The following is a 12702-nucleotide window of genomic DNA, read 5'->3' on the forward strand; positions in this document are numbered from 1 at the left end:
TACTGAAATAGAGGTCGGCTGCGGAATAAAGGCATGGAACGAAATGGGAACCCTATTGGACGAGGGGCGGTCGAAATCGAATTACAACTTGGATGGAAGGAATGTGGAGTCGCCCTGGGCAGTCTTCTCTTGTTTCCAAGCGCCGCCTATTGTTACTCCTCATCTCCCTTCAACCCTTTGTTAAATACAACCAACCCTGCTCACTTTCTTATCCCACCTTTCTAGAGGGTTCGTTTGCCCTATCTCTCACACTTCTCCCTCACCACCATGTGGGAGTGTCTGTTTCACTAAAAGTCGTCTCAAATAGTGAAAGCAAAGATAAACTAGAAGAGATCTCACTACTATCTCTCGGTCAACTCTCAAATTCAAACAAAACATTATGCACTGAAAGCATTTCGCCAAGACGCTAGTAAGTATGAGGGCAAAAGGTAAAAATCCTTCTTTAAATCTCTGAACGTCTTCAGATTAAATTATTTATTTTAGAAAAAAATTCACTCCTAATATTTGCTAAAAAAATAGGTAAGGCAATGAAGTGGGCTATTCCATTTAATAGTTTTTTTTTAACATTCTCAGTAGCTCACAATTTCTCTCAGTAAAATGAATTTTAAAGGTCCATAAGACACAAATTCTTTCACGAAAAGATCAATGAAGTATAATGAAAACTACGGTTATTTAATCATTCAAAAATATACCAAAATTAATATTTTCTATTATGTTTCGATGCCGAGAACTCTCATCCGTCAAACCGGCAATGCAGGCTTCCAATTCTACATTGTATCACTTAAATATTATCTAACATAATCATGTTTAATTGATACTCGAAGTAATATACCACCAATATTAATGCGCGCGTCTAGTCAAAAAATAAATTATCGACTAAATCAGTAATTGAATGAAAGACAGATTGACTTCGTGGCTTCCATTTCTTAAGTCTATCCGGTTATTAACAATTTCAACTGTTTCATCTCACAGCAGCAATTAATACAAAGGGTAATACACTAAATTGATTTCCATAATGTCTCAAAACTATAATAAATTTATAAACTCCGAAAAGGTTTATAAGAAATTATTAAATGAAATATTTCCCCGAGATCAGAAATAGCGTTTTGTATTTGCATCTCCTAATTCAATCCATGCAGGCACGACACATAGCAAAAAAAAACTCTGGTTAGAGGGTTTCTTTTAAGTTGGCGACACGTGCGATTAAAAATAATGCCAAATAGAATATGCCAGAACTCAATCCCTCTCACCGTAGCCATAAGTCTTACACAGTATCAATGATCAGGTATTCAGTCAATTATACTATATTTAAGTATTGATTCTCGAAAGGTCAATGTATTGCAATAAAAAAATTAGACAAAGCGCAGGGTTATTTCATAAGTATTACTGACACATTCATTGATAAATTTAGTTCGACCGAATGCATCTTAAAGAATTCCAAAATAACCTCTCAAAGGCATCCTTTTATTGCAACAAAAAAATCCAACGACAAAGCTAAATTGGTATGTTTGCCATTCAATTAACTTTGATCGTCGCTCTTCAGACCCAGAGAGCTATTCAATGATCATCACAATTCAGAAATTCCAGCTTCTAAAGCCCTTTACTTCTCCAAGAGCAGTAAAATATTTTCTACCCTCCCTCGAAAAGGCTTTTAATTGTTACGACATGCTCTGAAGGCCGAGGGAATGCATCACAATACTTCTCCAAATAACGGTTCTTTTGTCACACAAAGGCCTGGCATTCCGCCAATTTCTTAAGCTGTCAGAGAAAGACAGCGTGAAATTAAATGTGGATCTCACTACCTCCACTACTGTGAAAAGGATGTACATTATTACATACTAGAAAATCTTTTCGATAAATGGACTTGGAACGCACGTTACTTAAATACCTGCATCTCCACAATTTGCAGCCTCACTTGTGCGAAATGAGTAGCTTCAGAATCAATTTTTTGCCATTTTTAGTGGCTTTTACAGGTATATAATTATAAATTATAATTTTTAATTAGACCAAAAGTTTTAAGAGATTGTCCTTGCTCAAGGAAAAACTGATCACTTACTGAATCACTAAGTTCTGCACAAGAAAAAAATTAAAATCATTTCATCGCCACACCGGCATAAATGATTTCTAAGACAAGGAATACGAAAGATATTTTTTATCACATCAAGAATGGTAAAATGAAATTATTTCCTTAAATCCATGACTTAAGGAAGGTTTATTAAGATGATGATGCAAGTAAACAATCTATAGGCAACAAAATATTGTTTAAGTCAGATTTTTCTATATAGTCATTAGATGTAAGGCTCATTTCATATTACCAAATAAAATGTTGGCGAGCACCGGGTCTTCGGTCGATGCGGACAATTCATAGCTTCTCCCATTGTTTGGGGTGGGAAGTACTCGAAGTAATTTTTGTTTATTGTATTTTTTGTTTGTTCTTATACTTACAATGAAAATAGGCATTTAATTAAAACAAAAATAGGATTCAATCTCAGCGTCATTAACTAAAAATCTTCTGTTCAGCTTTGGGGATTTGCTAATAAAAGAGATGACGCCCGAAATTCATGACAATGTTGATGCCAAATAAAATTGCCTCCGAGGGAGGATTGGAACTCTTTGTACCTGAGGATGACTCCGCTGCGTCGAAACTATGTCGTACCTAAAAATAAAATGGTGGAATAAAACAGTTTTCATTTCATTAACGGTGATTTTCTCGTGATACCTAGTAACAGATTAGGGATCTGCGAGCCGAAACGCGCCGTACTCATTGAAATAATTGTGGAAAAGTCCAATTACATTTTATTTCACTGTATCACTCATTAAATCGGTTCAATTAAATGCGTCTTCACACATTTTCTCCATCAAATTTTACCTGAGCTCCTACATTTTCCTCATACTTCTGTTCCTTGCATTTCCTTCCCGTCGCTTCTTCTCGATTCTCTCAGGTTCATAGTTGGGCTCCAGAGCAGCACACGCAAGGACGTGCTTAGGACCTTTCTGAAGGGATTACGGAGCCTTAACGATTTCAATCTCTCAATCTCTTTGCGGCAACACTCCTTCCTCAGAACTCCGTGGGTTATACCGAAACGTGCATCCCAATCTCTGCTCGAATCCGCCCGGCACATTTTGATGGCTTCCCGCGTAAACCCTAAATTTTCCTGCCTTCATCCATTTTTTATGTATTTTTCCCACAGCGTCTCTTTCAGTTTCGGCAACACGTTCCTCGTATAAAATGGAGTTCTTGCAAAGGGAAAAATAACCGAGAGCCATTCATTCAACAGAATTCCCTCGAATAAAAGTACCGCTAATTCTGATTAAGGACGCTCACCCAAAAAGTAAAACATCGCTTTACTGATTAAAGCTACGCTACTCCGGATGGAATTGATGTTACAAACAAATCCAACACAAATAAGAAAATAAGTCTAAAACGTGACCACCGGGAAAAGAAAAAATAAGAAAAATATTTTGAGATAACTTAATTTTAGGTTTTTAAACCCACTAACTCTCCATGAATGAATCAATTTTGAAGCGTTACATCAATACAAACTCGTCATTCGTCTCGTTATTAACTTAGGCTGGGTACATTGACGTACAAAAACATGATGAGCTCATCTGATTGGGGAATTGAAAGGAAATTTGCGTGAAACACATCTCAGGACTGCTGATTACGAGGTCGATACGCCTTTCTCGTTACTATGTTTTCTATTTCGCTGATAAATTCATTCTTAATTAAAGATATTAGTTAATTTCAAATTGCATAAAGCAACAACTTGGGAGGAAAATGAAAAAAATTTACATTTTCAAAACTGACATCGGACTGGATTAGGGATTTTTTTAAGGAAATCCTCAGCCTAAATGTAACATTTTATGTTTCTGTGCCCAACTTTGAATTTTTATGATCCAGTTTATTCTTATAATAAGTAGAATTGAGAGTAAATATTCTATTTCTAAGCAATTTTTCAAAAGAGAACCCTAGCATATACTGAGTCAACGAGTATACTCATATCGATATTGTGGATTGAATATTAGGACCAACAACCGTCTCTCGGGAGATTTTCATAGATTCTCTCGTTCGCATCTATTCATGGCCTTGCTAACCCATGCGCTAGATCGTCACCTTAGCAGTAGCCACGCATCTTCATTATTTTCCAAATTTTCCGTTCGACCCGATCTCAACCCTCCTTGAACCATCCCAATTGCATCCAATCAATCTTACTACAACCCCCCTATCGATTCCCATTACGGCCACCTCCTCACTAGCCCCGAAAAACCCTCAAAGGGATTCACTAACATCCCGCCTCTACACCACTTCTTCAACCCCTCACGGATCTCTTTATCTACCTCCTCTTCCACCCGCTAAACCTTCCTTACCTCGTGCCCTCCCCGAGGCCTACATCCCAAGCCCCATCGTGAAACCCTCCGCGCTCAGCCTCCCCACCATCAACGGGACGTGAGAAAGAAGGACGTGACCCGCATGCCACGAAGTCCGCGGGAACACGGTGAGAAAACCAAAAAGGGTCACGGGTGCGAGGACCGCAAAAGGTGGAGTTGACATCGGCACGGTGGGAAGGATGAGCAAGGAAGAAGAAAACGAAAGGCCGAGAAAAAGCGTCAGAGAAACGAAGATGAGGAGACGATGAGCATGGACTACGAGAAACAAAGTTGACGTGCTGATGGAGAGGTAAAGGTAAAGAGATAAATAGGAAGAAGAGCGAGGAAGAATAGTTAATTCCCTCGAACCATTCTCGGCCTGTCACAACTTCCATCCCTTTCTTGTTTACACCCTCTAATGTCTTCAACCCTCGGCCAGATTCTTTTATATTCACGGAGAATGGGTGGGTAAGGTTTTGATACAAGGAATAAGCATCACCGGAGCTAGTGTTTTAAGAACGGCCGTCCTTTTTTCCATCTGAATAGACAAAAAACGACATTGATTTGATGAGATCTCAACACAGCTTCAGTTGGCGTTGATCAAACTCCAGCGATTCCACAATTCCTATTGATTGACGCAGCATTTTATCAGCAATTTATAGCGCGTCATAGAAAAGATGCCTTGTAGATACCGTTATTTTGAACTTAACACACTAGAGGGAAATTATTTGTATCCTCAAGATCTAGAATAGCGTTATTGAAATGATAGAGGTATTTTTCAATGTCCAGAAAAGTCATTTTACTCAAAGAGAGCATCAGACCATCTCATCAATCAGGCGAAGAACGTTTAACTGAGGGAGATGCTCTAAACAGAGACACATTTTCTTTTTGAGAATCAATTTACAATGTTAGCGAAAATACATTAATGATTTCGGTCGAAAGTAAAAGCAATACGTCCGAGTACGTCCAGGGTACGACTAGCTAGTGAAACGCTTGGCGCCCCATTGAGATGGACGACTATGAGCTAACTTCATGCCGTAACGACATGGGTTTTACAGGCTGAAAAATTAGATTTTTCCGCAACTATGATGAAATGTAACTATTTCGAGTCATTCTCCATTATTCGGGCTACACGTTTTCTTTCTTTAATGAGCGTACTTTATGAAAAATGTCGATCATCGTGCTATCAACTGCAAAAAAAACATAGATAAAGATAAAGAAGCGAGGATCGGGAAGGGAATAGTTAACAATAGAGTGAAAATGGTGGAAAGAAAGAAGGTAGGTGATAGAAGATGTGAGGACGGGTAGAGGAAGGCGAAAGTCTGTAGAAGAAAGAAGAAGAAAGTCTGAAGGGGACCTTGGGCCCAGGAACCAACCACTTGAATGGAACCAACTCTACCTTCCCCTTTTTTATTCCTTCAGCATTTCTTGGAAAAAAGGCCGGGTAGCGGTGAGGACGAGGGAAGTAGGGTAAAAGCGGCCTAATCGGAACGCTACCAAATTCGGGCGAAAGGTTTTCAAAAATTCGGAACATCCCAGGCCACTCCTCTCTGCGAAGCAAGGTCGTCCATCCACTCACTTCCGCTCGGCTGATGTTGAATTTTGGGGAAATAAAATGCCTTGCATAAAACGAGAACAAAAATGTTCGTAGTCAAAATTTATGGCACCAAAAAATGGTGTAAATGTGACAGTCAAATGAGTTCATGGAACCTACTTGGTTTGTAAGTACATCAATCTAAGAAACATGATAAACTACTTCGCCAAATCAAGCATTTGCATGCTGAAAAGAATGTATTACGTAATTTACCTTTACCTTTATTGGAATTGAAAATCAACATATTTTAAATATTTAATCCTGTTGGTCCATTCGTTCCTCGAAAATGATGCCTCTCTTGCTGTTTTTTCAGTCCTTAGGGATCATTTAACACAGTTCAACGACGATTGAACAAAATGTATTTTTACTTAGATTTTATGCACACTAAAGGTTCAAACAAGGATTTTTGATAAACATCCACCGGAATAACTTTTTTTGAAATTATAAAGGTAGAGTTCATTGTCCCAACAGAGGTGGATTTCAATGTTTTGAAAGTCAGTTTACTTAAAGAAGAATAAGCCCATCCCATCGATGAGGTGAAAATGGTCCACGGAGAAAAAATTTCACTAATCTGGGAAAGCAATGTAATGCTCATTTACAGGTAACAAGGGGATCAAAAATATTACTCAAACAAACAGCTGAAAACGCGAAAATCCAAAATACAAAGGGAAAACACCGGTTCCCATTCCTCAAACCACCGAAATATCGAGCGTAAACAAGAAGTTCAACATAAATACGACCGCTGAGGGCGTGGGTTTTTTAAAAGCAGCGGCGCATTCATTTACCGCATTCCAGTCCCGTTTCCGCTTATAAAATACAGAACCACATCATATTTCCAGTCCCACAATCTCCTTTTACGTAGAGTCCCCCGGGACATCAGGCAGAGCCGATTGCTCAGGTGGACGAGAGGTGGATGGCCAAAAAAACCACGCCCTCCCGCATGAAAGGGATCTCTCTACCAACTAACCCGAAAGTATTTGTCATAACCCTCATCCATCTAATGCTACCGAAAAGTCCTCTGGTTTACGAGAGTGCTTGGAACTGAATTCTGAAGGGTACCTAATCCCTGCCGCAAAAGAAGACCCTTATCACGCTCCGATAAAATTCCGTAAAGCATTAAAAAAGAAAAAAAAGGAAAAATCGTTCCCTCGGGCACGATGACCCATCTTTCGACGATAAATAAACCCTCATCACATATAAAACGGCAAAAGCGGAATTTTTTACTCACGAAAATTTACTCGAGACCGTAGAATAAAGCTTGAAGAATGAAAATTAATCAGAATATTATGAAAGACTTATGTACCCTTCGCGTCTTGCAATTCCCAATTCTAATCTGCCTTAATTCGCACAAAAATTGAAATGCAAAAATTTTTCTTATTCGGTTAATTTTAATTCGGTTACTTGTTGTTGAAGGCGAAAAATAACTAAAAATTAACATTTAAAACCACTGTTACCACATTTTGGGTTAAAACACTTCAACTACGCTTTACCACTTTATTCGTTCATTTGTAAAATGTTAACCTTTAGAAAAACTTAGTGTATGGCTTGTGATATTTTTCTACATTCACATTTACCATTGCTTTTGATCCGTTGAGTCGAGTCGTCGGGAGAAAAAAAGAATGAATCCCTCGATAAGATGGACCATGGGAAACATATATCTATTGAAAGTAGACTACGTTGGATCGATAAGCACAAAAAAGTTAAATATGTCATTGAATAGGAAGGAATGGGCCGCAGTATGGCAAACTTTGGATTGAAATCACGTTTGCAACACTATATTTGAATCTTTGGGGATACATATCACTTTCTCTGTTCAGAATCACTAACTTATCTTTGACATTTAAACACGATTCCAGTTTTATCATCACTGGTCAACAATCCTAGGATTGGTTTGACGCAGCTCTCCACTCAGTTCTCCTATCAGCTAATCTTTTCACACCTACGTATTTCTTCTCTTTCACATCTCTCTTTACTTGTTCCATATATTTTGTTCGGGGTCTTCCTTTTCCATTCTTGCCTTCCACTTGTCCTTCGACGATTGTCTTCATCAGGCCATCATGTCTCAAGATGTGGCCTATAAGGTTGTTCCGTCTTCTTATTAAGGTTTTCATGAGGCTTCTCTTCTCTCCTACCCTTCTTAGGACTTCCTCGTTGCTAACTCGGTCGATCCATTTGATTTTCATCATTCTTCTATAGCACCATATTTCAAAGGCCTCTATCCTTGCTTTCTCCGCTGCGGTCATTGTCCATGCCTCACTTCCGTATAGGAGCATACTCAAGATGTAGGTTCTTATAAATTGTTTCTTTACTTCCATATTTAAGTTTCCCGCTGTAAGCAGGTCTCTCTTTTGGTGGAATGCTCTCTTCGCCTGGGCTATTCTGCTGATAATTTCTTTCTTGCTTCTCCCGTCACTAGTTATCTTGCTTCCCAAATAACAGAATTCATCCACCTCTGTCAGTTTTTGCCTCCCTATTTTAATGTTGGTCTTGACTTCTTCTCTTCTGCTGCACACTAAGATCTTGGTTTTCTTCGTGCTTATTTTCAGTTGATATCTACTCATTACCCTACCCATATTAACCAGAATATTTTTCAAATCCTTCTCTGTTTCTGCTATAGCGGCTATTTCATCGTCAAATCTTAGCATGCTAATTTTTTCTCCATTGATATTCACTCCCAATTCCTTTTCTTTGATTTCAGTTTTATATCCATAGAAAATTTGAATGAAATGTACATGCTTTCCGCCTGATTGACATCAATTTGCTTCGTTCAGACTACTTTAATTAAGGATAACTAAAACTTGAAAAAAACGTGAAATTAATATGCCTCAGCCAGAATATAAATAAGAATTCAAGGGCAGTTTTTAGGCATTAAATTATATACGATAAATTATGAAAAAAAGTGGTTCAAAGGAGTAACCCACTCCCACTAATAATAATTCCAAAGTAGCCATAGGAACGATTTGCGCCGCCACAATCGAACTGATGTCGCGGTTTTTAACATGGAGTGTCGAATCCTGCCGAATGAGTACATTCTCGTTGCACAATTATTTTCGCTAAATGTCCGTTTAAGCACTTACCTCGCCCCACTTTCTATCCACCGCCTCGCCGTGTCCACAGTGATACCAGGCCACGTCAGGCGCGTGAGCTCTGATGAGTTTCGTTTTCAAGCAGCTGATAAAGAGTTCTTTTTAAAGACTAATATCTCAGTTGAAAAACATTGCTAAATCGCGAAATTTGTATCGAATATATTTTAGGTTGGGACCTTCTCATAGTTTAAGTTTTTAAAAATTGTGCAAGTTCCCCATAACATATAATTTACTTCACTACTGAGGCCTATTTCACAGCTTTCTCACCAAAATTCCTTCAATCAACATTTCAATAAAACAATTGTAATTTCATATTACCACCGTGTTGCCTTAAATTATCAATCTTTAGCATGCTTTTTTTTAATCCTTTTAGTTAATCCCTAGCGGCATGGAATGAAAAACTAATTCAAAATATAAACATAATAAAGTAATATCCTTTGTCTCATTCAGATTCCACTAAATCACATGGGACATACATTCCTTTAAAGAGTTTCAAAGATGCTATTAATGTAAGAAAATTACAAATAATAGCCACAGGTGTACGGATGAAAACCATGTATTGGTCCAAAAATAACGTCTACCGAACTTACGTCAATACTCAAATATTTCGCAAAAGTAGGTTTCATCTCTGTTTTTATTTTTTCCTCGAAGAGATAATTGCCGTAATAAATACAATCAGGCGAAAAAGATGGGATTATGAATGTCGTTAGTAGATTTATTTGTTCAAAATTTGGAGAATATACTACGCAATATACCTACCGACCCATTCTCAAGTGCTAAATGAAAAGCACTAGGGAGTCAGCACCCAGAATGATTTTCAAGAGTGAGCCGGAAAACCACTGAAAATGGATCATAAATAAACTGAAAAAAATATGTCGCGACTCGGATTAAAACTCAGGCTCTACTAATAAAACTACATGAACAACACATCACCATATATAAATAAAAATGCAAATATAAGTATTTAACTTATGCTAATATTTCTTTGTCAGGTAGCTTCATACAACAAACAAAATCAATTTTTTTGATCGATGAAAATATAAAATATGACTGACTGCCCACAAAACCTTTGGCCTTAATATCAGTACTCTGGCAGTAGTAGGGCCATGAAACCTGAAAAATTACCACCACAGGCGAAAATAACCACACCTGCAAGTCGCCCACGCCCCAATAAAAAATGTACCTATTTCATGACAGGAATTCGGAAAAAAATGGGGGAATTGGGGAGAAATGCGGAGCGTCCTAGCTGGATGTGGTAAATGGCATGAAATAGACTGGGCAAATAAATGAAGGGTGGAGGGAGGGAGAGGAGATAGCCAGGGGAAAGGAGGGACAGAATACTAGTGAGGCTGAGAGAGGCGAGGAGGGGCGTCCCGAAGCGGATGAGACTCGCCGTGGGGATGCGAATGAGGCGTCCGTGAGAGGTTGGATGGAAGGTGGTGGGGAATAGCGAATGAGGGCGGGGGAGACGGAATTGCGGGAGGGGGGAACTGAAGGATGGAGTGTAAAAGGGAATATTAGGGGAGAGGAAGCGAAGCAAGGGAAAGGGCCTCAGGGGGTAGTACATGGGGACTCGGAGAAATGCGGTTGGGGAGACGGGACACTCGTGCCAGTGCAAAACCCTGCGAGGTGCTTCAGGAGCGTGCGGGTGGTGAAGGGACGGCAGCCGAGACGACGGAATGGCAAAGCAGAAGGACTTGGGGGATGAAATTGAAGGATTTCTGAGTGACAAGCTGCGGGAGAGAAGAGTGGTAGGGAGTGACGTGCGTTCGGCGGTGAATGCAATGGAAATACTGCAAATAAATGTAAGGGAGTAGGAACTATAGTAATCTACGAAGTATTACTACTAATCTGGTGTATTTACGAAGCTTCAGTATCTAATGATGTTTTTCAGTCACTGGAGGCTGACATCAAGTTCACGAAAAAAAATTCAAATTAATATATACCCATTAAATAAAAACTTGCAAAGGTGAAACAAATAAAAGCTAAAATATTTAGCGCTTTATATGGCTACTATATACGCACATCAAATGAAGAGCTCAATAGATGATAAGTAGGCAATTGATATAGCAAATTCTGCGCAATTATCTGATGTTTTATAACGCCAGTGTTTCATGAAATATACGACGAATGCATGGCTCAGTAAATCAAATATTTCTATGCACAAACATACTTCAAGTCTCAGGGAATAATCTTGCCTGTGGGATACTTTTTACCTTCCCAGTAACTTAATAATTCCTGTGGAATCTCTACAGCTTTGCAACCTTCAACCCTATATACTGAATCCTAACTCTTCTTGGAACTTATCCCTGGAATAACGAGAAGAGGAAGAGATGAAAATGACAGAGGTTGAAGGGAATAGGAAGCCAACTAAAATATTTAGGTTCCTAGAGAAGCGTCACCGAGATAGATTGAAAAGGCAATGCGAGTCCACGAAAGCACCCGGAAATTATGTGGATGAATAAAGACGCGTTAAATTCGTCTCTGAGGTGGAGCGGTTGAACTGATTTTTGAGAGGGACACGAAGAAACGACGACTGGGAGAATTTCGTAGAAAGGAACGACATAAGGTTCTATGAGGTGGGAGGAAAGACTCCATAAACTCTAAGGAACAGTAACTTTTGAGAGGAGGAACAGTATTCAAGAGGAGGAGAGAACAAGTTCGATAAGGCAAAAACGAAAGAGAAGAAATATGAGGAAATTGCTCCCGTGAAAAGGATACACAAGAAAATTAGCGACGATACACTACCCCAGGAAATTTCCATTTTTCATTAAGGCAATGCGAGGGAAGAGCAGCTTGAATTGTGACACACATTATAACAGGAAAAAGGTTTGCCAAATCAACATGATAAGCAACATTAAGAATATACATGAAAATCCCGATGTATTTTTAATTCACTAACGTTAATCATTCTAAACAAAATTACTTTCAACTCAAATAAACAACGTTGATTAGTGGCCGATAATTATTCTTATAAAAAGTTCGTTTAGTTTTAAGTAAACGAACTTTTATAGGTTTTTTACTTAAATTTACTTAAAGATATTTTACTTAAAGATACTTAAAATTAATCGCTCCACTTAATTTTAAGTAAAATGTTATGATAAACACCACCCTGAAATACTGGAAATATGGAAATAATATTTATTGATAAATATTATCTCACCAAGGGAGGTTATTCAAAATACTGTCCTTGCGCTGCTAAAAAAAATACTACCTATTAAACGATTTCTTACAATTGCATCACATGAAGCATACTCCCACACAACAGGGTGCATCACATTAAGTCCCATTATTACCGATACAATTTAAGGGCTAATATAAGGATGGTAATCTCTATAGTCACAGGCTCAACTTTGTGGAAGTTCATTTCACTAAATAAAAACGGACAAACTTTTTATTAATCCACCACGTCGAAATGCGTCGAAACTAGTCGTACCGCGTAAATAAATTGGTGGATTAATACAAAGTTTGTTCGTTTTTATTTAGTGAATAAGGTTGGTGTTTATAAGGCTGATTACGATGTATCCGTGACCTAAAAATCACTATGTCGACGGTACAGTCCGGTCAAAACTTGGTGGCCCCTGAATGCGCACAACTTCAGTGAGTGGAGGGGAAGTGGCTATAATGAAAAAACTTCGAAGTGCGGGTAGGACT

This window comes from Ischnura elegans, chromosome 5 (genome assembly GCF_921293095.1).
Source record: "Ischnura elegans chromosome 5, ioIscEleg1.1, whole genome shotgun sequence".
NCBI lineage: Eukaryota > Metazoa > Arthropoda > Insecta > Odonata > Coenagrionidae > Ischnura > Ischnura elegans.